The sequence below is a fragment of the Lemur catta genome, chromosome 25 (genome assembly GCF_020740605.2).
Source record: "Lemur catta isolate mLemCat1 chromosome 25, mLemCat1.pri, whole genome shotgun sequence".
NCBI lineage: Eukaryota > Metazoa > Chordata > Mammalia > Primates > Lemuridae > Lemur > Lemur catta.
Window position 1 is genome coordinate 4,640,970 of NC_059152.1, and position 25,510 is coordinate 4,666,479.

Here is a 25,510-nt window from a genome sequence, read left to right on the forward strand (position 1 = left end):
CCCAGAGTACTAGGATGACAGGCGTGAGCCACCGCGCCTGGCCTGTAACCAGTCTTTCAGTCATGCCGGCCACTACTCCTTGTGGCCACGTCCTTGATTAGATTTGACCCTTTCACCTAGCTGCCCCCTAAAGGGCCTGCATTCGTAACTCCTTTGGCCATGCCTGATGACTTAAGGAAGAAAAGAAGGGCCTCCACATTTTAATGTATAGTTTAGGATTCTTTAGCCTCATGCTTTGAGCTTTTAGGTGAAAATGCCTTATACTAAGGGGTTCTTTTTGTGTTTTAGTAACTATCCATTTTTGATGATGTGGGTAAGTCTTAGACTTTTATTCTCGTCTTTTTATGAACATGGTTTGCTGTGTTCTGAGCTTATCTAATGGCTAACTTAAAGCAAAACTCATTATAATAAAATTTTGTTATATAAGAAAACAGTTTGGAGAATCCTAAGAGTTTTCTTTGTAATTTAATTTAAAACTCTGTTAACACAGAGAACATGATTAACATGAAGCTCACTTAGCTAATAGTGTTTTGCTCTCTGACTAGCGAATCTATCAACATGCTAGTAACTGGAACATTTCAAAGATACACTTTTAACTCTTAATTTCTGATGTTTCAGGTGGGTTTGCAAATGGGACAGCAGGCAGGCAAGGAGCAAGAAGGCGCAGTATGAGAAGAATTAAAGGATCTTGAGTGATGTATTTATTTGTTAATTTAGCAAATATTTATTGATTATTTCACACACATTAAGCTGTTCTGCTAGGAAGACTGTGAGTCAAAATAGATAGGGTTCTTGTCCTCATGGAATAGAATTTCTTAACCTCAGCATTTTGAACCAGATAATTCTTTGTCATAGGAGGGTGTCCTGTGCATTTTAAGATCTTTAGCAGCATCCCTGACTTCCACTTACTTGATGACAGCAGCACCCACTCCCCCACCTCCATCTGCAGTAACCGAAAATGTCTCCATATATTGTCAAATGTCCACCGGGAGTCAGGAGCAAAATCAGCACTCCTGATTGAGTACCACTGCACACAGTAAAATCAAATGCAGGTATAGACATTCAACAGCTAATCATTCAGTATAATTATCAACTGTGATAAATGCTAATTATGAAAAGTACAGAGAGCCATGAGACTGTAACCAAGAAAATAATGACTCCATAATGAATTTGGAGTTCAGTTAAACACATCAAAGTTCTTATTGAGTACATAGTAGGTACTTGATGTGAGCAAAGAAACTTAAGACATGGCCTTATACTTTAAGGACAGACTGACTGTATAAGATAGTATGCAAACCAGTACCCTATTGTTAATGTAAGAGTGCTCTGTTAATAAGCTGGGATACTAGGCAGAAATGAGGCAAATCCTACCTAAGGACTTCCATAATCTACTTCTGTGTTTCTATTGTCTACTCAGGGAACAAGACCAGTGTATGAAACTGTATATAGAGAATAATTCAAGAAAGCATGTAAATTAAGTGCTAAACTATGTCACATTATTAGTACGAGAAAGAGTTTATTGTTATTTATTCATCTTGACTTTATAGAGGGCTTCATGGAGAAAGATGGCCTTCCAGCTCTTCAGTCTAGTTCTGGATGTTTACCATAAACTGTCTCAGTGTTCCTGTTCAGTTATTACACTGTACTGCTTAACCACCTAGTCCACTGAAGAGTTTAAACTTGATGTAACAGACAATAGAGAACCACTGGAGAATCTTGATGAGGAATATGTCATATTGAAAGGGTTACATGTTCTGGAAGAAACCATTAATTTCTACCCCAAATGTGATACTAGCAACATTAGGTTACAAAAGAACAATATTATGCAGCTATCAAGTATATATACTAAAAGAAAATTTCTTTCTTAAATTAAACCAAAGGTATATAAGTCTCTTATCCAAAACTGATTTCCTAGGATCATTCATATACCTAAGTGGATATTGTTGCAAATTTCTCTTGCAATTTTTAGGATCAATTATGAAGTTACCAGGAGATTTTAAGAATCTGTATGTTTAGGAAGAAAGAAGGGAAGAAGCTATAGGAAAGCAAAAAAGCTCACTGCTTTCAGGTCAGTGCTAGTCTGCTTATGTGGGCGCCTTATGCTTTTCTTATATTCCCTGCCTTTCTTTTAAAAATGTTGCTTTTATTTTAATTTCGTATACTACTTAAGCTCCCATAAATCAAACATTTATTTGTTAGTGATCGTTCTGTTTAAAAATTTTAATTACCTTTAAAAAGGTTTAGAAATGTTGTTTTACTTATTTCTTTGAAACAGGTTACATTCTTCTTGTTGCCTGCTGAGAGCAGATGGTGGTGGAGGGAAGATCTTAAATTTTGAAATATGGGACATTTGGGGAAGTTAAGGCAGATCAAGATGGTATGACACAATGGAAGAAGCAAGAAGACCTTAAAACTGGTAGAAATAACAAAAGGAGCATATATTGGGAAAGGAGGTAGGAATTATGCCAAAGGTCCATTTGCCCATTTTGGATATCTACTCTGGGCCAATTCTGTGCCTGGGAAGAGAGATGAAAACTTTAACTTCCTTTTCAAGGGCCTAGAGTTAGAGCTGGTTTAGCTGGTACTAACTAGTACTGTTTAACTGAGGTAATAGACCTTCATGATGACATCCTCAAATTTAACTATTTATAGCGTTATTCTCTGGAACAAAGCATTCAGAGTACCCAAAAGTTACTAGTGAGCTTAAAGAGTACAGACCACTTATAAACCAAGGGACTACCTGAAAAGCGTTTGTTATTTAAAAATTTAAAATCTATTTGAGTATGAGAAACTAAAATGAAAAGTTGAAAAATACCAAATCTAAGACTTGTGTAAAATGGAATTTGGCAAGTGATTAATCCTTAAAAAGGAGTAATTGTTTATCTATTTTAGGGAAAAATTAATTTAACAAACCTATTATTATGTGAAATTTAGGTAATGAACATGGGCAGTACATAATTTCCGTAACATTTATAGCATCAACCACAAAAAAGGCTGAATTAGTGTCATCAAATACAAAGAATGTTCATTTCAGAATTAGAGCTGTTCGGAAAGCGCTGCTCATGGTTACTATAATTCAACATTTCGAGACTATTTAAAATTGCTACGTCATAGCAGTTTAATAGACATACCTTCCAGATACCCATATGCTTGATTTTGGATAGATATCATACTTGTATTTTTCAATATTGAGGTTTTTTTTTTTTTTTTTTTTTTTAGTTAAAAATGTTCTTTCATCCGATGACTTTTGGTTTTGTATCAAAAGTAAAGAAACTTTCAGTTATGTTAAATAATAAAAACAGAGGTCTCCCAGCCTGCACTGTTTTGGACCGTGTAGACAGCATTAACCCAGCTCAGCAGCTGACTGGGACTGACTGGCCGGACCTCTGTAGTCTCCCCCACGTTTCCCTGGAGCTAGTAGAATTTTGGTTGGATGGGGTATCAATGTGAATAGCAAATTGGTAACTAAAGTGGTTTTAGACAGTTGGAGCCTCCAGAGCTGAAGTTCCTGGAGGCTGTCCAATCTCCCGACACCCCTGATAGCTAAGCACTCAGCCTTGAATAGCTATGTCGTGCTTCTCTGTCTCTCTCCCCCACCGCCCTGTCCCCCTGTGGACTGGGTCCTGTTTCAGCTCTTCCAGGCATGTCCCAGGCCTATTCCCGCAGACAAAGGTCATTCAACAATAAATGTTTGTGCCTTCTCCATTTTGCATTTATGAATGAGAGTCTCCGTGGACCTCCCAGATCAAAGTGCCTCTCCGCGACCACCGTGGACAAGATTTGCCAGGGCCTTACAGCAGAATATCTTGACCCTCTCTTCACTAGACTAAGGAGGAAAAAGAAGACAACAAAATCAGAACAAAGAATTTATCATTTTAAAAGAAGAATATAGCATTCTTCCCCGCCCCTCCAAAAGTAATGAGAGACTATTTCATACATAAAATTTAGATACAATTGCATTTCATACAGGATTACTCATTAAAGCTGTCTTAATACTTAAATCCAAATCAAAGCATTTGGCAAGAATGTCCACTTCATTTATCATTGCCTTGGATGTGCTTTAAAGAGTCTGTCACAGCTGGTCTGCGAATGGATTTTTGCACACACTGAAACTAGTGGCAAATGTCTTCATATTATAAGACTTCTGTAGATGCTTAAAATGTGCTTCGTGATTTTGTGCTGATACCTTTCTAGAAGTTCTTCCCTTTTATAGTCTTCTTTTTTTTAAAAAGCATTTTAAATAATTGGCATAAATTATATTATAGAGCAATTTTCATAAGTAAAATTAGGCCAGGTAGCTCAGAATTAGAAAATTAATCTTTTTCCAAAGCATTGTCTCACTTCCTATATGTGTTTATAGCCCAGTAGTATCAGTACCAACAGCTGAAATCAGCTTTCTTTTTAAAAAATATGATTTTATCATTTCTTTTTAATGAATTAACAGTTACTCATGTATTAGGTAGCCTCAACCAAGAAACATTTACTAAGAACCTACTGTGTTAAGAGTCGTATGTTCAGATTCAAAGCCTTTTAAAGAAATAACCAGAATTGGAGGACCTGAGGTATTGAGCTTGCTGTCCTTGTAAAATACAGTGTGTGTGTTTGTGAGTGAGAGAGAGAGGAGGAGACGGAGAGGGAAGAGGAAACAATATAAAATTTCATTCATTACAGACAGTGAATTATGATTGGAAATAATTGGGAAGTTTAAAAAAAGTAGGTTTAAAGCATTATTTTGAAGGAAGGGGGAAGGTAGATTAGTAGAATGTAAATTTGGGGTAAATTCACAGGCAAATCAGTTTCCACTTACTAACTGAACCACTTTCTTCCATAGAAACAGAACTTTTGCCTTTTTATTTTACTGAAGTATGTATGAGGCCATGTTGCATTTAGGCTGCGTGAGAAAGAGAAATAGTCGGAGAAGGAGATAGGAAGAGGATAAAAAGATCACTGCACTATAGAAGCCCAGTGACAGCAGTTATCACAGTATCCTAGAAGGTTTTAAGGGGAATGAGGCTGGTAAAGAGGCCACTGACAGCCTCACTGGTGACTTTCTAGGGATCAGTTCCAGCAGAGTAGTAATGACAAAAAGCAAATTGTTGAGAATTGAAGAGTGAATGGATATTGAAGAAATGGAGAAAGTCATTATAGTTTTTTCTTTTGAGTTATTTTTTGATAAATGAAAAGAAAATAGATTGCAGCAGGCCAAAGACAGATGATTTTTAGATGGGGTGTGGTGAGCATGTTCATAGGTTGAAGGCAAGGAGTCAAAATGCAGAGGGGGATTCAAGAGAGGTATAATCATTGAATTAACCAAGTCATAGAGATAACAATAAAGACAGGATACAAGAAAAGGGGCTCTTGAAAAGGAGGATGTATGTGTCTTCCTTTGATATAAGGAAAAAGGGGTATTCCAAATGAAGAGATTTTCAAATGGAGAGCTGGGAAGGTAAGGTTATTCACATTTCATGGTTTCCATGTTTTCTAGGAAGTAAAGTTATTATAAAATGAGAGATGGGGTTTGGGGAAGAGGGGTTTGAACAGGGTAAAGAAGATGTCACATGACTGCTTTGGAAAATAATCATATGATCAAGTCAACTAGAGATGAATGAAATAATTTCCCAGGGTTGCATGAATTATGATAGATGCATTTGGCTTAGTTTTATGATTAATATAGCAATACTCAGAATAGTTACACATAAAATATATAATATACCTGGAATAGAGACCGATAAAATATGTGCAATGGAAGAAGAAATAGATGAGAAAAGTATAGGCTGTGGATTCCATAGAGAATGAGACAAGTGGAAGGGAACTTTTGGATTGAAAAAACAGGAAGTAATGAAGGACTAGAGATGGTAAGGAAAAGGAAGGAGAAAGTTCAGTAGGAGTGAGGAAATTGGAATATTTGCTTAAAATATTGAAGTTAGCTTATCTGTGCAACAATATTTGAGGGCCTATGGTGTGCTAAGTACTCTTCATTTGTATTTACATCGGATGAAGTACCAAGCACATATTGTTCAGTGCAGTTGCCACTAGATGTCACTCTGACTCATATGGTAACGCTAGCCTTGACACGAACTCAAGATTCAGGGCTTTCAAAGTCAGACATATATAAACAGGCAGTCAGTCTTTAAGGGCCTATGCAGATGAATTGTTTATTATCCAGACATCTTATTCATATAATTACTTTTGAGAAAATATCTGCATTAGAACAAAAGCATACCCTCGAAGTTGAAAAGTGCATGTGATTAAGACTGTCTTTGCATTGTTGATTTATTTGTACTGTGTTAATTACACTAAATAGTATTCCTCCAGTGAGCTTTCAAATATTCCGAAATTCTACATCAAAATTTGTGAAGTTGTTTTCTTTCCTTAATAGTATTTTAGTTATTTGTCTGTTAAATTGGTTCTTGTTTCACAGGGACTAATGAATTTTTATAAGCACTAATAAAGCTGCTTATTTCTAAGTGGTCAGGATTGTGTGTGTCAACTCCAAAGCTGTGAGTGTAAAGTTTTACTCTATGTGACCTCTCTGTCCTCAACTAGAAGGAAGAACATGGTATCTATCCAGCTTTTTTCTTCCCACTCCCATTCTTGTGTTCTGTCCTAATGAGTATAGTTTTGCTTCTTTATTTTCATGTTCAAGTAGGTCATGTTTAGAAAGCTTGTCAGACTTCCTGCCTATCCACAACTTTTTCCAACTTGTTTCTTTCAAAACTTCTGAACAATTTTGTATAGCTAGGTAATATATTTATTAAACAAGCATGCAAAAAGCAGAAAAACCAAACAAATAAGCCATATTGACTTCCTTATAAACGTACATAAACAATACCCAGGCACGCTATGTATTTTATAAGATATATTTACATTTGTATGTTTTCATTTATGTTCATTTTTCTTCATTTGACAGAAAGCTGTAAGATTATACAGCCTTGCTCGAACCGTTGGATCTCAACGTAAGATAATTTGCAGATCGTTACAGTGGAAAAAGCGTAGCATCACATTTTTTGCATGTGATATGCCTCACTGTATAATCCCATTGCTTTCCACAGACCTCATTTCATTGCGAACTCTTACTTAGCTTGTGAGATTCATCATGATCTTAAATCACTTTTAGCTTTGTTTGCAAGAAATCTATACTATGTCTTAAATTAACTGTCTTAAATTTATCCCTTTTGAATTTTATTGTGTTTATGGACAAAGTCAGTTTATATTTTAATGTGGTTTTCAGTGGTACCTCCCATGTAAACTAACACTTTCATTTGGAAAGGTACCCTGTTCGCTCATGTCATTATAATCTATATAAAAACAAACGCAATTCAGGAAAGCTCTTTGCATTAAGTGGCTAGAAACAGACCCTGTGGCACAAACTTGGTGAGCCACAATGAAGGAAAAACTATTATTATTTGGAATAACTGGCAGAAGATGCCACTGCAACTTGCTTTGAGAATTTTAAGACTTTCCTTCCCTGGGAAAAAACTTTGTATTGTTTTTTAAGACTGCATGTTGTTAGGTAATATTTTTGATCTATTCATTGAAGATCTCTTCTTTTAATCTCTTCCTTATCTCTTGGGAAAAAATAATTTTGCTTTGGACAAGTAAACATGAACGTGCTGCACTGGCTGAGGTGTATTGGGTAGAATACTGAATCAAAAGAGGTAGGTCAGTCACAATGCCCAGCATTGGCATCATGATTCTACTTTCCCAAAATTGTTTTGAAGCAGTCTTTATGAATTACAGACTCGATGATATAAAGCATTAAAATATGATGCAAAACTGCCTTATTAATGAAGCTTCTCTTGAAATTATTCTGTAATTCTTTTTATGCTCAGATTCACTTTGCCATATTACTTTCAAACTAAAGCTTCTTTCTTTTTTTTTGTTTCTAGAAAAAGTGTTCATTTCATTTCTTTGTTTGCAGTTTTATAGTGAAAATATTATGTATTTCTTTTTAGGAATATATTCCTTTGTGGTGCTAGGAACAATAAGTTTATTTAGATAATAGCCATCTACACTCTCTATCTCTAATCCCCAAAGGCCTTAACCTCCATTAGTAACAAATGTAGATTTTTGTTTGCTTCAGAAAGCTTCCTGGGCATGTAAAAACCCTTTTGACATCATTATTTAGGGACTCCCATCCTCCCAATGGAATCACAGTCTAATACAAAAACTTTTGCAGCTGGTGAGCTCCCAAAGCCCCTTTTGATGATTGTTGTTAAACTCAGCATGGCAGCTTGCAGTTGTTGCTTTCCTGTACCGGCCCACCCCACCCCCACGTTCATGTTCTTCACAATAAGAATTCTCCAGAGGTAAAACACAGGGCTGAAGATTTCTGATGCCTTCTTCGTCCTCTGCTCCTCCTATTTCATTTCCATTCTAAGCGTATTCATAAAGCTTACGAGAGATTATCAAGGGAAAGATTCTCTCTCCCCCTCCATGCTTCACCATCTCTGATAAAACTCATTTCTTAAAAAGCAAAACAAACTTTTTGAATATCAAAGCATTAAATTTGCAGAGGTTATAGGACTCCTCGTCTTTTCTGTAGAGCATGTTAGTTTTAGGTAGACTGGAAACCAGAGGTTCAGTCTGCAGTTCTAGTTATGATCTAGTTCTTCAAACTTGGAAGTTCCTTCATCTCTTACTATGCTCTCTGTTAATAAAAAAGGGGTACACATAACCCAAGCAAATGGAAATTAATGATTTGTTAACTCAGTGACACATTGGTTTACAAGAAATTTTCTCTGAAGTTTTCATTTTAAGTTTAGCATTACCTATTAGAGGTTTATATTGGTATTATTTAAAGGAAAAAAGATTTACTCTAGATAAAGCATGTTGAGCTCATTGAAACATAAAGATAGAATACATTTTAGTGGAACTATTAAGAAGGATATGATATAGATACTATGAAAATAAAAAACAACTGTAAAGAAGATCTGAAAAGAGCGGAAACTGATAGACCAAGTTAGATATGGATGTTAAATTACTGCAAAAGTACATATAGAGAAACATGTTAGAAAATAAAAGTACTACCAATATTTGAGTTTAGTAAAATAATTATCGAAATAGAGTTAAATGGAAATAAAAACAAAACAAAGTAAAAAGTTGTCTAATGTACTTGGAACATCTTTTCATTTTGATTCTGCATAGGGAAGTTGTGTTTTTGATGTTTGTTGATGATTGCATTAAAGTTGTGTCTAGAGTTAATGCAGATTTTGCTAAATTAATTTTTTTGAAGTTCTGAATGCGTTGATTTTTGGAAACTATTTTCAAGATGAATACCATTGGCACTGTAGACACTCACTTTATATAACTATGTGTCTTGAATTAATTAAATCCAACTTCAAAGGCATATTGTAGGAAATTCCTTTGCATAGTAAAATCCCCATTCCTAGTGCCAGTGATGAAATGGGCGGCAGAATGGTTTACAGGGAGGAGTGATAAATTCTTGTTCTGGAGAGCTGAGTACTCATGTTTATTATCAGCTAGTTTTGTGACCCTAGGCAAATCACTTTATCTGGTTTTTTTTTTTTTGTAAAATAAGAGGGATTAACCTAAATTATCTCTAAAATCCCTGCATGTTTTAGAATGCTGTGATATTTTAAAGATCAATGATTTTGATGTCATATTTCATTTTCTTAAAAGTTGATATGCCCGATACTTTTATTTTAGAACTGAGATCTTCAAAAAGATCATTACAAGAAATTTTAAAACCTCCCTCATTAATTGTAAAAGAAGATCTTGAGAAATTAATGAAAAAGTTATTTTTTAATGAACAAGGACTCAAGAGCACAGTTATCACAAATGAGATTCCCTCAGGGCGATGAGAATAGCCACTCAAAAAATTACCATTGAACATAGTAAAGAATACTGGAACTAATAGATTGTGGTGCAAAACATGATAAATTAAGAGATTCTGTTTCTGTTACCAGTAATAAATTTTTTAAGGTAAACTTTTCCTTTAAGTATTAGATACATACAAAAAAAGTAAAAGAATCATAAGAATACAGCTCTGTGAATTTTCACAAAGTGAGCACAATATCTAACTAACACCTATAGATTAAAAAATGCTAGAGTATTACCACTACTTTATAAGCCTTCACCTCCTCTACCCCTCCAATCACTGTGTTCCACTAAGCTAACAGGATGGCTTCTACATCATACATTTGTTTCGCCTGCTTTTGAACATAGAATCATAGGGCTTTTTTCCCAACATTATGTTTGTGAGATTTGTTGATGTTGCGTGTACTAATAATTCATTCATGCCCATTGCTATATTATATTTCCATTCTTTGACTAGACCACAGTTTATTTATTTGTTCTACTGTTTGATATTTGGGTTGGTTTTACTTTTTGACTATATGTCTTTGGATGTGTGTACACAGACATTTCTGTATACCTAGGAGTGGTACTGCTGGATCATAGAATGTGTATATGTTCAGTTTTGTAGATACTGCTAGATGCATTCCTGAAGTGTTGTTGGTTCTCTACGTTTCTACCAGCAGTTTAGGAATTTCGTTTGTTTTATATCTTCACCAACATTTGAGATTGTCTTTTTCATTAGCTATTCAGGTGTGTGTGTAATGATATGGCATTGTGATTTTAATTTGCATTCTCCTCATAAGTAATGAGGTTGAGCATTTCTCATATATTTGCTGCTCATTTGGGGTACTGAAATAATTTTTTATGACACTTGCATTTTAACAAATTCCTTAAGAAAAGAACATTGTAAATTAGATATTATCTAAAACATTTGGAATAATCACTTGTTCTATCTCTGTGTTAGATAAATTGTGAAATTCCTTGAAAATCTTTTCTTAAAGAAATGAATGAAACCACTCTCTGTATTTCAAATTATAAAAGTGATTTCAAATGTTACCTTTTAAGTGTTATTAATAGTAATTATTGATATTTCTTAGAAACAAAATCATCAAAATGAATTAGTTTAAATAAATACTATTTTTTTTTTTTTGGCCAGGAAAAAAATTATTAGGCATTGTAGAGAGTATAATTTAAAGTTGATCTCCCTAAGTAATTTTAATTTTAGTGGTAGATTACAACCTTATCTTTGAACACAGAGTTTGGAATTCACTTGAGCAATAATTTAGAGCTTGCTTAATGTTTCTGACGTAGAGACCAACTTTTCCATGTGCTCTTTCCATGTAGTTACATGAGTGCAGTGGCATCATCATAGCTCACTGCAACCTCAAACTCCTGGGTTCAAGTGATCCTCCTGCCTCAGCCTCCCAAGCAGCTGGGACTACAGGCACTTTGCAATACCCAGCTAATTTTTCTATTTGTAGTAGAAATGGGGTCTCCCTGTTGCTCATGCGGATTTGGAACTCCTGGCCCCAAGGGATCCTCCCACCTCAGTCTTCCAGAGTGCTAGGATTACCACCGTGCCTGGCAGCCACGATGACGCCACTGCACTCCAGCCCAGGCAACAGTCAGACCCTGTCTCCAAAAAAAAAGTTTTAGTTTAAAAAATGTCAGCTTGAGAAAAAAGATGAATGCTCCTTAATAAATTATTTGAGTAATTTCTTATTAGTGTTACTGGAAATAGATGATTTAGTGCCACCTTTTGCATAATATTTGTTTTGAGAGAAAGAAAGATATAAGACAGAGAAGTATTCAAGGAGACAAAAATCACTAATGTCCGAAGACTAACAAATTTCTGCAAAAATAAAGGTACATGTTTTCATGAAACAAAGGGCCTAACATAAAAACACTAATAAGTCTTTGAAGAACTAGGCTGGAGTTTATACTGCTAATGTTCTTTATTGGTGATATAAGGAACTTACGGTATATATGTGATGAAGTTAACATTGGTGTAAATTTCTTAGATGCAGGTCTAACATTTCCTTCAAAAAATAGATTTCCAGATACTTCACAATTTGAACAAATATTTGACCGAGACCTCTCCCCTCAAATTTCATACCCTAGAACTTAATAAATACGCCTGGAAATTTTACACAGGTAAAAGTGTTGGATTTCTAGAGGACATGGTGTAAATAATCACTCTTTCCTGCCTGCCCTTCTTTACAATATTAGATACAAAATGATGAATAAAGATGGAGGCCAAAATACATCTTCTAACGATGAAGGTTAGACTGGGGGTCTGAGTCTGTGAGCCAAAGGACATAGGAATTGAATTGCAGAGTTAGCTGGACTTTCCCAAGCTTGTTTCAGGCAGTGTGAGTAAGACAATGCCATAAAACAGGGGTCTTTTTCTGTAAAGGGCCAGACAGTAAATATCCTTGCAGGCTATATGATCTTCATTGGAATGCACCTGTTCAACCGTGATTGTGGTGCCAGAAAGCAGCCGTAGGTAACACATAGACTAATGGACATGGCTGTGTTCCAATAAAACTTTATTTAGAAAAAGAGGCTGCAGCCTTGGGTAGTTTGCAGCTCTCTTGCATAGAGGAACAAAGGCAGATTTGCATTTTTTGCAGTGTACTAGCTTCAAAAGGAAGGATAGGAGCTGAGCTGAATTCTACACACCAAGGTTTTCCCCCTCAATTTATTCACCAGATGAAATACTCCATTTCACCATTATTAGCGTAGTAAATGGAGAGGAAGAAACCTGAAATTATATAAATGAGCTAAAGCACTGGGAGAAAAGCCTTCCTCACCAGTCCCTTGTCCTTAGAGTTCACTCTGATCTTCAGATACTCTGCCCTTCCGGGGGGCCCACAAGAATCTAGAAGCTCAAAGTGTTACTTTATAGTGCGTTTTCCAACTTCCAGAGTCTCAGAGTTTCAGTGTTAATTTTGGCCTAGTTTCCCTTAGGGTCAGTCTATTTTTGGTTAGTGATAGGAAAGCCACGTAATGAGCTCCCGGCAGGACCCTTGTCTTCCTGCCACGTGTGGCTACATGGAGACTTGCCTTTAGCACACTCAGGGTGGCTCGGATCACTCTGTGCATTCATATTTTTGAGAGCCTGCGAAGTGCCAGGTATTTTGATAAATGCTGAGGGTACAACAAGAGTGACATGGTTCCTGCCCTCACAAGACCTTGCGTGGTAACAGAAAGGGCTTTAAGAAGAAATAGTGATCTCTGAGTTGAAACCTGAAGGACTGGTAGCTGAGGGGACACAGCTTGGCCTGTTCTAGGATCTGCAAGAATTATTGTTTGCCTGGAGTACGGGGTGTAAGGGGAAAAGTGGAGAGAGAGGAGGCTGGGAATAGTAGGGGAAGGCAATGTTGCAAGACCTCCGTAAGAGCTTGGGGCTTGTCAGGAGACGAGCGAGGACTGGTCTGAGGGTAGGGTGACATGAATGATTTGCATTTTGGAATATGCTGAGTTTGGGTTAGAAGAGGCAAAAATTGAAGAACCACAATTGTGCTGTCCAGCCCAGGTAGCCAAGAACTAATGTGATTGTTGAGCACTTGAAATGTAGCTACTGTGACTGAGGAACAAGTCTTATATTTTGTTTAATTTTAATTTAAAAATTGAAGTAATATAAAATATTTTTCCTTTTGCATTTGTCGTTTTGTAGGACTACATTCCACTTAAGCTGTTGAAAATTCAGAGTCCAAATTGAGTTGTACTGTAGGTATAAAATACACCCTGGATTTTGAATTCATGATATGAAAAAAAAGACTGTAAAGTATCTCAGTTTTTTTCTGTTGATTACAGGGGTTTTTAAAGATATATTTGGTTAATTAAAATATATTATCCAAATTAATTTTACTTATTTTTAACCTTTTTTTTTTTTTTGAGACAAGATCTCGCTTTGTCACCCAGCCTAGAATGCAGTGGTACTAGCAAGTCATTGCAGCCTTGGGACTCCTGGGCTTGCGTGATCTTTCTACCTCAGCCTCCCGGGTAGCTGGGACTGCAGGTGTACACCACCACACCTGGTTAATTAAAAAAATTTTTTGTAGAGACGGGATCTTACTATGTTGCCCAGGCTGGTCTTGAATTCCTGTGCTCAAGCAATCCTCCCACGTTGGCCTCTCAAATTGCTGGGATTACAACTGTGAGCCACCATGGCTGGCCTTCCCTCCCCCCCATTTTAAGTGTGAGTTTTAGAAAATTTAAAATTGCACGGATGTATCACATTATCTTATTGGGCTACTCTGGAGAAGTCAGTTAAGAGGCTAGGCCCTCACAGAAATCCAGATGAGAGATCATTGTGGTCTGAGCTGGGGTTGTAAGGTGGATGAATTTGAGAGCTATCTAGGAGGTAAAACAGATAGGCTTTGGCATTTGATTAAATAAGAAAGTTGGAGAATTAGTGATAAGGAAGAAAAAGGGAGCCTCCAAACACACAAATATAAGGAAATGTGTAGTGGCTGAACAGCAAATTCAAACATGTACACAAAAACTATGTATGTTATTTTTCATTAACAGTTTAACAAATTATGTAGTTAAAACTGTATTATTCTGCTTCTACCATTGGATTTTTTTTAGCATTTCTAATATTTGCTGTTTAGTAGGTATCACCTACTAATTACTTCTTTAGAGTTATGTAATTTTGCATTTCTTAGATTGTAGCTGAGCACTAAATTTTACAATTTCCTTGTCATTATCTATTCCTCTCTCTCCTTCAGACAGTTACCAAGTGAGAAGTGGGACCAGATGCTTTTATATACTTTTGAGCATAGAAATTCTCTAAACATTTTCAAATTTGATAATATAAAATTTATTTACATTTTTTCTTGAGGATTAAACTTATTCCTACTTAAAAGAACAAGTAGTTTATTTACATGTGAAGGTTTATCCCTCCCTGAAGTTGAAGCCTTGAAGTATCTGGTGCATGTTAAATGTTTAATACTTTTCCACTATTGTCCTCCAAAGAAATAAGATGCATTTCTAGCTTCATTTTCCAGTCTCTTAAGCTTATGAAAGTAGTCGAGACAGTTTGTTGACCCCAAAGAGACCTTTTAGTCTCTGGCTTGTTAGACAACAAGGTCTGTACTCTTCATTGGCATTCAGATCACAGGCAGCCACTGGGCTCCGTGCAAAGCCAAGCACAGCTTTAGGATTTAGACAAAGCCACTCTGGCAGAGGAACTCAGTTGTCAGGGTAGCTGGCTGTATTGTAAAGAACTGTTGCATAATGGGGAGACCAAGTAGAACTATTAGGATGCAAATGTGAAAAAAATGGTGGAGCTAACCTGCAAAAACAAACATTTCTTTTTGGGTGGAGAGTCTAATCATTGTTACTTTCTTCTACTAATATTTAACTTCTCTGGGCTGCAGATGTAGTTGGTGCAATTTGAGTATATTAGTTATCTTAATCTCTGGTCATAATGCTACTCTATATTGGTTTAAAATGAGCAGTTAATTTATAGAAAGAAACCAAAGTACTTCAGTGTTTGTGAATCTTTTCATGATTTACAAGTGTGTCCTACTTTAGCCTAGGTCAGTTTTATGTGTGATTTTTATTCCCAAATTAGATGAGGACTCCTTGTTGCCCTTGATTTTATTTCATCTGATTTATAAAACAATATTGTTCTCATCATTGTCATCCAATGACTTCTCCTAGTGGACTCTCATAGTTGTTTTATTTAGTATAGAACCTTTGTAGGCTCAAGAAGAAAGCTGTTGAAACCCTTAAAACAAGAGTTAAGTTTTATTTCACTAATGTCTTCAGGAAATCTACCCTTTCCCTTTTCTCTTTTTCACTTCTTGTTTTTTTTTTTTTTTTTGTTGTTGTTGTTGCTCATCGCTGTTTTGAGATAAACACTTTTCCTTTTGCTTTCTACTTTTTTCTTAGCTCTTATTTTTCTCTTTCTACTTTTCATCTTCCTTAGCAAAACATGATAGAATCCACACTTGTGGTAAGTGCTGTGCTAGGGAAAGGGAAAGACCAATAATAGTGAGGAGGAGGAGCAGTAAAAGGGGCTCTTAACTTGGATTTAGGGATCGAGGAATAACAATGATAACTGTGCTTTATTGAGCAGTTACTACATGCCAAGCACTGTTTCAGGTGCTTTACATGAATTATCTCATTTAATTCTCGCAACAACTTTATGCGGTGAGCACTATTATTATCCCTGTTTTGCAGATTAGTATACTGAAACACAGAGAAAGAAGGTGACTTGTCCAAGCTCATACATTTTGTATACGGTAGAACCAAGAAAGTCTTTCTAGAGGTTGTGAAGGTGAAGCTGAGACCTCTGAAGGTGTAAAGTAAGAGTCACCTAGTACAATGCAAATGGAAGCAGGTTATCGGGAGAGGGACCAGAAAAGTGTGACAAAAAGGAACCTCACACCTTTCTGGAAGCAAAGGTGGATCTGTAGGGCTGGAGGTAGTCTGTGAGAAAGGGACTGGTGAGAAATGATGCTGAAGAGATTACTCTGTGTTCAGATAATATTTTACATGTGCTATTTGTATGTGTCATAGTTCATTTATTTGGCAAATACTGGTAAGTGTCTATGAAGTGCCAGTTACACGAATGTTACCTATTGGGAAGGTGGAAAGAAAATAGCAAAATATGGGTGGCATCTGTCTGGATGGAATTAGATGGACTTTGACGTTTTCTAGAGTAAATGCATCTTGAGCAAAGTCTGGGTACACCTCTCTGTTTTGTTTTGTTTTACACTGGTATATGCCCTGACTTTCTCATTTTGTAGTTAAGTTTCCATTTCTTTGTCTTAGCACTTAGTGTTTTCCAACACTCCTAATTTCTCTTAGATTGTCCTATAATACTGTATTCTCCATTCTTGTTTTCTTTTGCCTTTGAAATAGCTTTAAGAACAAAATAGCTCTATAGCTGTTGTTTTCCTGACTTTTAAACCTTTATATGTAGAGCCATTTTCTTCCTGATTCTTGCCTTTCATTTTCTCCCAGAACTATGCTTCCTTCAGCCTTTTTTTAGTACCTTTCTTTTCTAGTAAATTCTGTTTACATTGTGCATCAAGTACAGCCATTGGAGGCCTTTTGTTGTTTCCTTGACCTCAATTATTTGGAATTTGAACATTGATTATTATAGCTGATAACGATTGGTGATTGTAATTTCTAGCATAAGTTGATTGCTCACTACACTATGTGCCAGGCACTATGCTAATTGAGCTTGTTCTGTCTGTGTGTGTGTGTGTAAAATAACTTACACCTTATAACAACTTTGTGTGTGGTGGACATTATTATATTATTACCCAATCTTACAGTGACATAAGTGGAGTTTCAGAGGGATTAATGTCATTGAGGTTACATGGATAATAAGTGGCAGAGGCAGGATTTGAATCCAGGTATCTGACTACAAAACACACACTTTTTACCCCCACCTCAAGCCTTCTGTCTGGCACTTGCATTTTCTTATTTCTACAGATTTTTTTTTTTTTAAATATGTGGCAGATGGTTTAGGCTAAATATAACTGAAGCTAAATACATCTTCCCCTAAATTACTTACAACTATACCTAATATTTATTTAGGGCATATTTTGTGTTTAGCACTAATGAAAGGAAGTAATTTCGCTTTTTAATAATGTTTGCAATATTTACTTTCAATCTCAGATTCATTCTCCCATTCTACTTATTTCCCGTAGCCTATTATTAAAGTTTCAAATCTCTTATTAAAGTGATATTTTTATAATACAGTCACATGTCCAAGAATGACATTTTGGTCAATGATGGACCACATATATGACAGTGGTCCCGTAGCATTATAATGGAGCAGGAAAATTCCTGTTGCCCAGTGCCATCGTAGTGTTACAGCACAGCACGTGTTCTGATGACGCTGGAGTGTACAGACCCGCTGCACTGCCTGTCGTATGTAAGTGTAGCACATGCAATTATGTGTGGTGTGTAATAACTTGATAATGATTGTCAGTGACTGTGACTGGTTTATGTATTTACTATACTAGTTATTTTAGAGTGTGCTCTTTCTACTTCAAAAAAGTTAACTGTACAACAGCCTCAGGCAGGTCCTCCAGGAGGCGTTTCAGAGGAAGGCAGTGTTATCGTAGGAGGTGGCAGCTCCATGCATGTCCCTGCCCCTGAAGACACTCCAGTGGGACAAGATGTGGGGTTGGAAGATAGTGACATCGATGGTCCTGACCCTGTGTAGGCCTAGGCTAATGTGTGTGTTTGTGTCTCAGCTTTTGACAAAAAAGTTTAAAAAGTAAAAAAAAATCAAAAATCAAAAATTGTAAAAATAGAAAAAAGCTTATAAAATAAGGATATAGAGAAAAAATACTTTGGACAGAATATATTTTTTAATGTGTTTGTGTTTTAAGCGAAGTGTTACAAAAGAGTCAAAAAGTTTTTAAAAATTATTAAGTTTATAAATAAAAAAGTTACAGTAAGCTAAGGTTAATTTATTACTGAAGAAAGGAAAATGTTTTTTATGCATTTAGTGCAGCCTTAAGTGTCCAGTGTTTATAAAGTCTATTGTAGTGTACAGTATTGTCCTGGGCCTTCACATTCACTCACCACTCACTCACTGATTCATCCTGAGCAACTTCCAGTCCTGCGAGTTCTATTCATGGTGAGTCCCCTATATAGGTGTACCATTAAGAAAAAAACTTTTTTACTGTATTTTTACTGTACCTTTTCTATTTGTAGATATATTTAGATACACAAATACCATTGTGTTACAGTTGCCTACAGTATTCAGTACAGTAGCATACTGTAGACACAGATTTGTAGCCTGGGGGCAATAGGCTATATCATATAGCATAGGTGTGTAGTAGCCTGTACCATCTAGGTTTGTGTGAGTACACTGTCTGATGTTACATAACGAGGAAGTAGCCTAACAACGAATTTCTCAAAATGCATTCCCATTGTTAAGCGACACATGACTGTTTTTTTTTCTTTTTATAGTTCACACTATATTTCACTGTATTTTTGTCCACAATCAGTATTGCAGCGTTGCAGTTTGGTTGTGAATTTTGATTTGTGCACTCATTCACACACTCATACATTCATTCATTCACTCATTCTTTATTGATCGAATACTGTTTACTCGAGGTGCTGGCTAGGAACAGGACATATAGTGGCAAACAGGGCTGACACAGTCATGGCATGGCCATCCTGCACTTGACAGCGTATCTGTGACCGGATTGGATTTTAGAGCATCAGCCCAGCCAAATTTTTCCTGTTGAGAGATCCTGCTGCATTTGACTTTTATATTTTCTGGGCTTTATATTAGTGCATTTGAAAATCTTGACATTAGAATTGTGTTTATGGTTACAGACATACCTTATTTTATTGTGCTTTGCTTTTCTGCACTTCACACATACTGCATTTTTACAAATTGAAGGTTTATGGCAATCCTGTGTTGAGCAAGTCTGTCAGCACCATTTATCCCATAGCATTAACTTCAGTAACATTTTTTAAGAATAAAGTATTTTTAAATTAAGATATGTGCATTGTTTTTTAGACATGATGCTATTGCACACTTAATAGACTAGTATAGTGTAAACATTCATATGTATTGGGAAACCAAAACAGATTCATGTAACTCACTTTATTGCAACATTCACTTTACTGTGGTGATCTATAACTGAACCTTGAATGCCTGTATATAGATTTTGATTTGGTTAGTACATATTTTTTTATGATGGTTAGCTTTTACTTCTTGGCATTTTGAAATTTCCTGTTTTTTACTTAGTATTATGTTTTTGTGCTCTGTCCGTAACAGTGTGGTTACAGCTACAGCTGTTGGTAGGCCATGCATTTTAAACTGCTGTATAGTACTCCATTTGAATATATAGCACCACATTTTATTTATTCCTTTTTTTTTTTTTTTTTTTTTTAGAGATGAGGTCTTGCTATGTTGCCTAGGCTGGTTGATGGATTTTTAGAATATTTTCCCTTTTGCTTTTCCATTCGGTCAGTACCACAATAATTTGGGTCTTTTATGAGTCAAAACTTTAAACAACTTTTGAAAAATAATTATCTTTTGTCTCACTAATGTATGTTTTAAAACAAATATTGTGTTTTGTCGTTTGTATTTTTGATTGAGCTGTTTTGCAGAAAGTTCCAGTTAAATTAGTTTAAACTGAGTCTAGTTTGCCTGCTTTTCATTCATACCTTAAGAGTTAACGTCCTGAACTGGTCATGGTACTTAAGAGTGTATGAACTGGCATAGTCCAGTACTGAACAGGTAAAAGGAAACCAACTACAGGAAAGTAGCTAATTATAGTAATTGCAGCTGGTTTCAAAGTACTTCTAACAGTTTGTGCATAACGCTTACTTGAAAGCATCAAATGGGTGCTAGTTGTGAAATAGAACACCTGTTTGTTGTTGAGCATGTGTTTATGCAGATGATTGTTGTTGTCAAAGCACCTTGATGTAGAGTAGTCCTGTTTACATTTACATTCTCCCCAAAGGATTAACAGTGTTCTCTCAATAAATTTGCAGTCTATTCTCCTCTCAAAGGCTGCTGTTTGGAGGGTGGTGTGAAAGAGGCAACAAGTGCTTGCTAATCACTTGAATATACATAATTAGCTACAGTCTGGTGCACTGGATTCTTTGTGGAACTGTAACAATACTGATGGGCAAATGCACGTAACAATAGATGTGTCACCATATAGTTGTTGAGAGTACTTGTTGTTTATTCTTTTTTTTCTGAACTTGAGTTAAGTTTTTATTATCAGTACATAAACTCTTTTCCTGTTCTTTTAAATGAACCAGTGTCAGTTATATAACAACTCTTTAAAGTTACCACTAAGAAGTAGTGTTGCAAATTTCTAGACTAACTAGAATCTGAGGTTATCATTTAAAAACACATTGGACATATTTAGTAATTCCAAAGATTAAGAAACATCCAAGCTTATTGAATGGCTCAATGCAATCCACACTGGAGGATGTATAGATGAACTAAATTTTTTAAAAACCTGTAAGTTTAGGATTTATAGATCTCTCATATAAGCAAAGACACAAATTACATTTTCTTATTTCCTAATGTTTTAGCTTTATACCAGGTTGTTGAATGGCCCAGTTGCAGGGCTATTTAGACCTCAAACTTTGCATTTTGAAATGTGGATGCAAATGGTGTTCACGGTTTTCCATAAAAGCTGTTAGGTTGTCGTTGTTGCCTTTTCCCCCTCGCCACCACACTTAGATCCACTCAGGCTTCCGTGCCTGACCCCGATAAAGTTATGCTCAGACGGTTACTCACTAACTTAGCACTGTAGAGGTCTAAGTGTGGTTTTCTTTCCTCTGGAAAACATTCTGCTAGCACTATCAGACTTCAGAAATTCTGATTTAGAAGTGTCAATAAAGAAGGCACTTTTTATATAGATGAGAAAGGAAGCTTGCTAACTTTATCTCTCTAGGAGGTAGTATTGTTGGCTCATTTCACTGAGAATCCTGCAAGTGGCCAGCCAGCATCTTGTCTGTAACCCTAGTGGAATGCAGCATTTCCTGAAGTGTGACATTGGAGATGATTTTAGGTGGGGTGACATTTTTAAGTTTTCCAGTTATTTATTTTTATGTATTAGAAGAGTATGACGAGCCTGTCAAACGTGGCCTTCCATGGTGTGGAAATGACCACAGCAGGCCCAAATGAGGACAGGGACTGTGTATTCAGAGCTTGCGTAGCAAGGGAGCCAACCAACCAGCATGACTCCCTTTTGGTAGACTCAAAGGTAAGCAGGGGAGCGGGAAAGCTTCACAATGGAAGAAAGGGAATACTTCAGGTGTACTCTGGTCGGAGGCTGTTGGCCTGGGGAAGCTGGAGGTCGTATTTTATGTGACTGATTGGGGAGCGTCCTTAGCTTTCCCTAGTTGGTCCTGGGTTGGAAGCAGGGGCAAAAATTAGGGAAGCTGGTCATCGTTGCTGAAGTCCTGACTGTTCTGGGCTGTTTGCTGCAGAGCTTTTGGTTTGGCATCCTGGGCTGGTTGCAAAGTTGTGAGTCAGAACTTTGTGATTATATATGGTCTTACTGTTGTCTGTTATTATATTCAGCCCCCCACTGGGTAGTGTTGTTAAGATGAAGCTAAATTTATGTAGGAAAAAAATATGTAAACCTATATGAAGAGAGGGTATTAAGTAAATAATTCAGATGGCATGTCAATATGACAAGAATTATGCAGGTGGTAAGTGAATGAAATTAGGGGGAGGAAAGTAAAAACTGTTAAATTATAATTACGTATCATGCATTTCACTAGGTGTTTTCCAATTTCATTTCATCCTTTTAACAGCTCTATAAGTAGGATAGTATGTATTTTTTAATTTTTAATTTTAATTATAATTTTTTAATTTTGTTAAGAGACAAAGTGTCACTCTGCTGCCCAGGCTGTAGTGCAGTGGTTTGTTCATAGCTCACTGCAGCCACCAACTCTTGGGCTCAAGCGATCCTCCCACCTCAGCCTCCTGAGTAGCTGGAACCATAGGCATGTTCCACCATACACAGCTAATTTTTAAAATTTTTTGTAGAGATGGGGTCTTGCTGTTGCCCAGGCTAGTCTCAAACTCCTGACCTCAAGTAATCCTCCCACCTTGGCCTCCCAAAGTGCAGGGATTATAGGTGTGAACCACTGCACCCAGCCTACAGGGAGGTTATTATAATCCCAAAATTAAAAATGAGGATCCTGAGGGTTAGTGAAGTAATTGGTTTGTGGTTGCACAGTTAGTGAACAGAGGGGCTAGAATTCTAACCTGAGCCTCTGATTCAAAAGATGTTACTCTAAAGAGAGGCACAATTCCATGAGCTGAGATATTGGCTATGTAAAAATTATCTTTCAGTGTTTCACTTCCAGTACCTTCTTTTTTCTCTTCTTCACAGAATACCCTTTGTAGATAAAGAAGGCTTTAAAAATAATTGCTCTATTGATTTTAAAATAGCTGTGGCTGCTACTTTCCAAGCCTGTACTTCCTTATTTGAAGTTGCCCTTGATATGTGCGTAGAGGAAACTTTGGCTCACTCTTGTTACTCTTGCTCTACTGTGATCATCCAGTAAGAGCAACTCAGATCATGCCTGTCAGCACTTCTTGCCCCCTCAATTCTTCTTGTCGCTACATCAAAGCAAGTGTTCTCTAAATTCTTGTAGACTTGTGTGTTCTCTATTGTGCTATTATTGGAGATACTGTCATGCCATCTTACTTAAAAGTATGGATGGTAGAAAACATGAATGAACTGCTGTAACTACATGTTAAATATGTATGTATAGCAGAGTATTACATTCTTCTGCTTTCATTTTGGGTTGTGGTGGTTAGCTTTTAATGTCCCAGATACATATAAATTTTTATGCTGTAAAAAGAAATAATCCAAAGATATCTCTGAAACATACAAATATTTAATACTCTTAGGAATGAGTCAGTTTAGAGGGAGACATTGAGAGTATAGGCAAGATGGAAGTAAATTACTTTAAAAATTTAAATTACATTAAAAATGACTCATTCTCTTTGGGGAAAAGGAAAAGTATACATAAAGAAGAAAATTATAGTCTACAATTTTATGATCCAGAGATAAGTTACGAATATTTTGTGTTTCCTTCATCTTCTGTCTATGTACATATTTTTATGTATTTGAAATTCAACATTTGGAATTTTGTATCCTGCTTTTTTCTCATAATACTATAAACATTTTCCCATATCATTAAGAGCTTTTCATAAGCACTTTATAATTATGTACTTAATAGTCCTCTTTAATCATTAGGTAGTTAGGATAGATTTCAGATTTTTTTTTAGGTAGATTTTTACAAGTGAAATTACTGGTTCAAAGGATATGATTACTTTCGTGACTCTTAATACTCTATAAGGCACGTGGTTTTTTTTCTGGAAAGGTGATACCATTTTACGTTTCCACTATATTCTCCTGCTTTAAATTCAGTGCATATGTTCTTCTTCTCCCTTGTATTTTGGATTCTGTTGCTTCTTATCTTCTTAGAGACAAATCAATTTTAGTCATTCCCTCTCTTGTATCACCAGGCTCTCCCTCACTCCTTTATCGTTCACATTGGCATGTAAACTTGCACTAGTGTCTTCCGTCCTAAAAAGGAAAGCCCTCACTGTTACCTTGCTTCCCGTTCCGCTACTGCCTCTGTTTCTGCTTACTCTTTTAATAAAATTTATTGAATGATTGATCCACACTGGCAACTTACATTTTCTCACCTTGTAGTTACTTTTCTACTTTCTGAATTATAGTTTACTTGCATTTCTTACTATTCCACCGACAAGACTCTATTCAAAATCACTAATGACATCCCTGTGAACGTTTTCTCTCTATCTTCCTACATCTTTTAATATCATTCAGCACAATTAGCAACTGACTTCTTGAAATCTTATCTTGGTTTTTCCTAACTCATGGGCTATTCCTTTCTGATCTTTTATTGACACTTTCTTTCTTTTTTTTTTTTTTTTGAGACAGAGTGTCACTCTGTTGCCCAGGCTAGAGTGAGTGCCGTGGCGTCAGCCTAGCTCACAGCAACCTCAAACTCCTGGGCTTAAGCGATCCTCCTGCCTCAGCCTCCCGAGTAGCTGGGACTACAGGCATGCGCCACTGTGCCCGGCTAATTTTTTCTACATATATTTTTAGTTGTCCAGATAATTTTTTTTATTTCTATTTTTAGTAGAGACGGGGTCTCACTCAGGCTGGTCTCGAACTCCTGACCTCGAGCGATCCACCCGCCTCGGCCTCCCAGAGGGCTAGGATTACAGGCGTGAGCCACTGTGCCCGGCCCTTTTATTGACACTTGATACACTTACTACCTGTTCCTAAATATTGGAGGGCTGGGTGACTCAATCTAGGACCCTTTTGTCTAGAGAAAAACTAGATTTCCCTTAGAAGCTTTTTTCCATAGTAACTCCTTTCTTCTTGGAAGTCTGGCAAATGACTCTTGCCTTAGAGTCTGTGGACTATAAATGGGTTTGGAGTTTTAGTGACATATACTTTAAACTTATTGACCTTAGCTTTAAGGTTTTAGTTGTTCTAAAGTTTTCTTTCAACTGGTTATCCTCTGAAATCTTGAAGAACTGACAGCATAGGGCGAGAACAGTTTTTCCAGAAGAGCATTGTGATTGCCTATCTAGTCCTATCTATTTTAAGTGAACTAAGAGGTTTTATGATCTAAATTCACAATTGCTGGTATGATGCATTAGCCAGCTGCAAGTTCATAAGAACCCCTTAAATTTTTTCCTGAATGATCAGAATTTATAATTGGCACTGTGCCAAGTACTGCCTCCCTAAATCCTTCCCTCATGACCTGTAGATAAGACAAAGCTGAGTTTATTGCCTGTCACAGAAAGGGAGAGCAGCACCTGGACAGAGCTTTGGCCGTGTCTTAGAGGGAGGAAGGCGAGGTCAGCGTGTACTGAGAACCAAAGTCTGGTTGGGGGTGAGTCAGTACAAACGGGTGTGTGTGTGTGTTTGATTAGGATTGGATAAGGATCATGATACAGCAGCAAGGGATTTAAAGAATCTGACAAACAACTGTTGATACTTCCCATTGAATAGTTGATGGGTGTTTTAGGAAGTTGCTGCAATGAATAATGAAAGCATTTGCCAGGAATCAGGGTCTCTTGGAATAGTAAAATCATGTTAATGTACACAGTCGTTTAGGCAATTGGTAGTTTCAAGTTGTGTGTGTTTTCCATTAAGCTATTAATGTCATG

General features: G+C 36.5%; 1 protein-coding gene across 2 annotated transcripts in view; it reads left to right on the forward strand.

The window, feature by feature from the left end:
- AKT3 (AKT serine/threonine kinase 3) overlaps positions 1-25,510 on the forward strand; it is a 215,104-nt gene that overhangs the window by 59,322 nt on the left and 130,272 nt on the right. The window contains exon 1 of one of the 2 annotated variants that reach the window (XM_045537213.1): positions 2,403-2,453. The exons of the other annotated variant lie outside the window; for it this stretch is intronic. The gene's annotated coding sequence lies outside the window, so the exon portion shown is untranslated. Of the gene's footprint in view, positions 1-2,402; positions 2,454-25,510 lie in introns of those variants that run through there. 2 annotated transcript variants of the gene reach the window in all.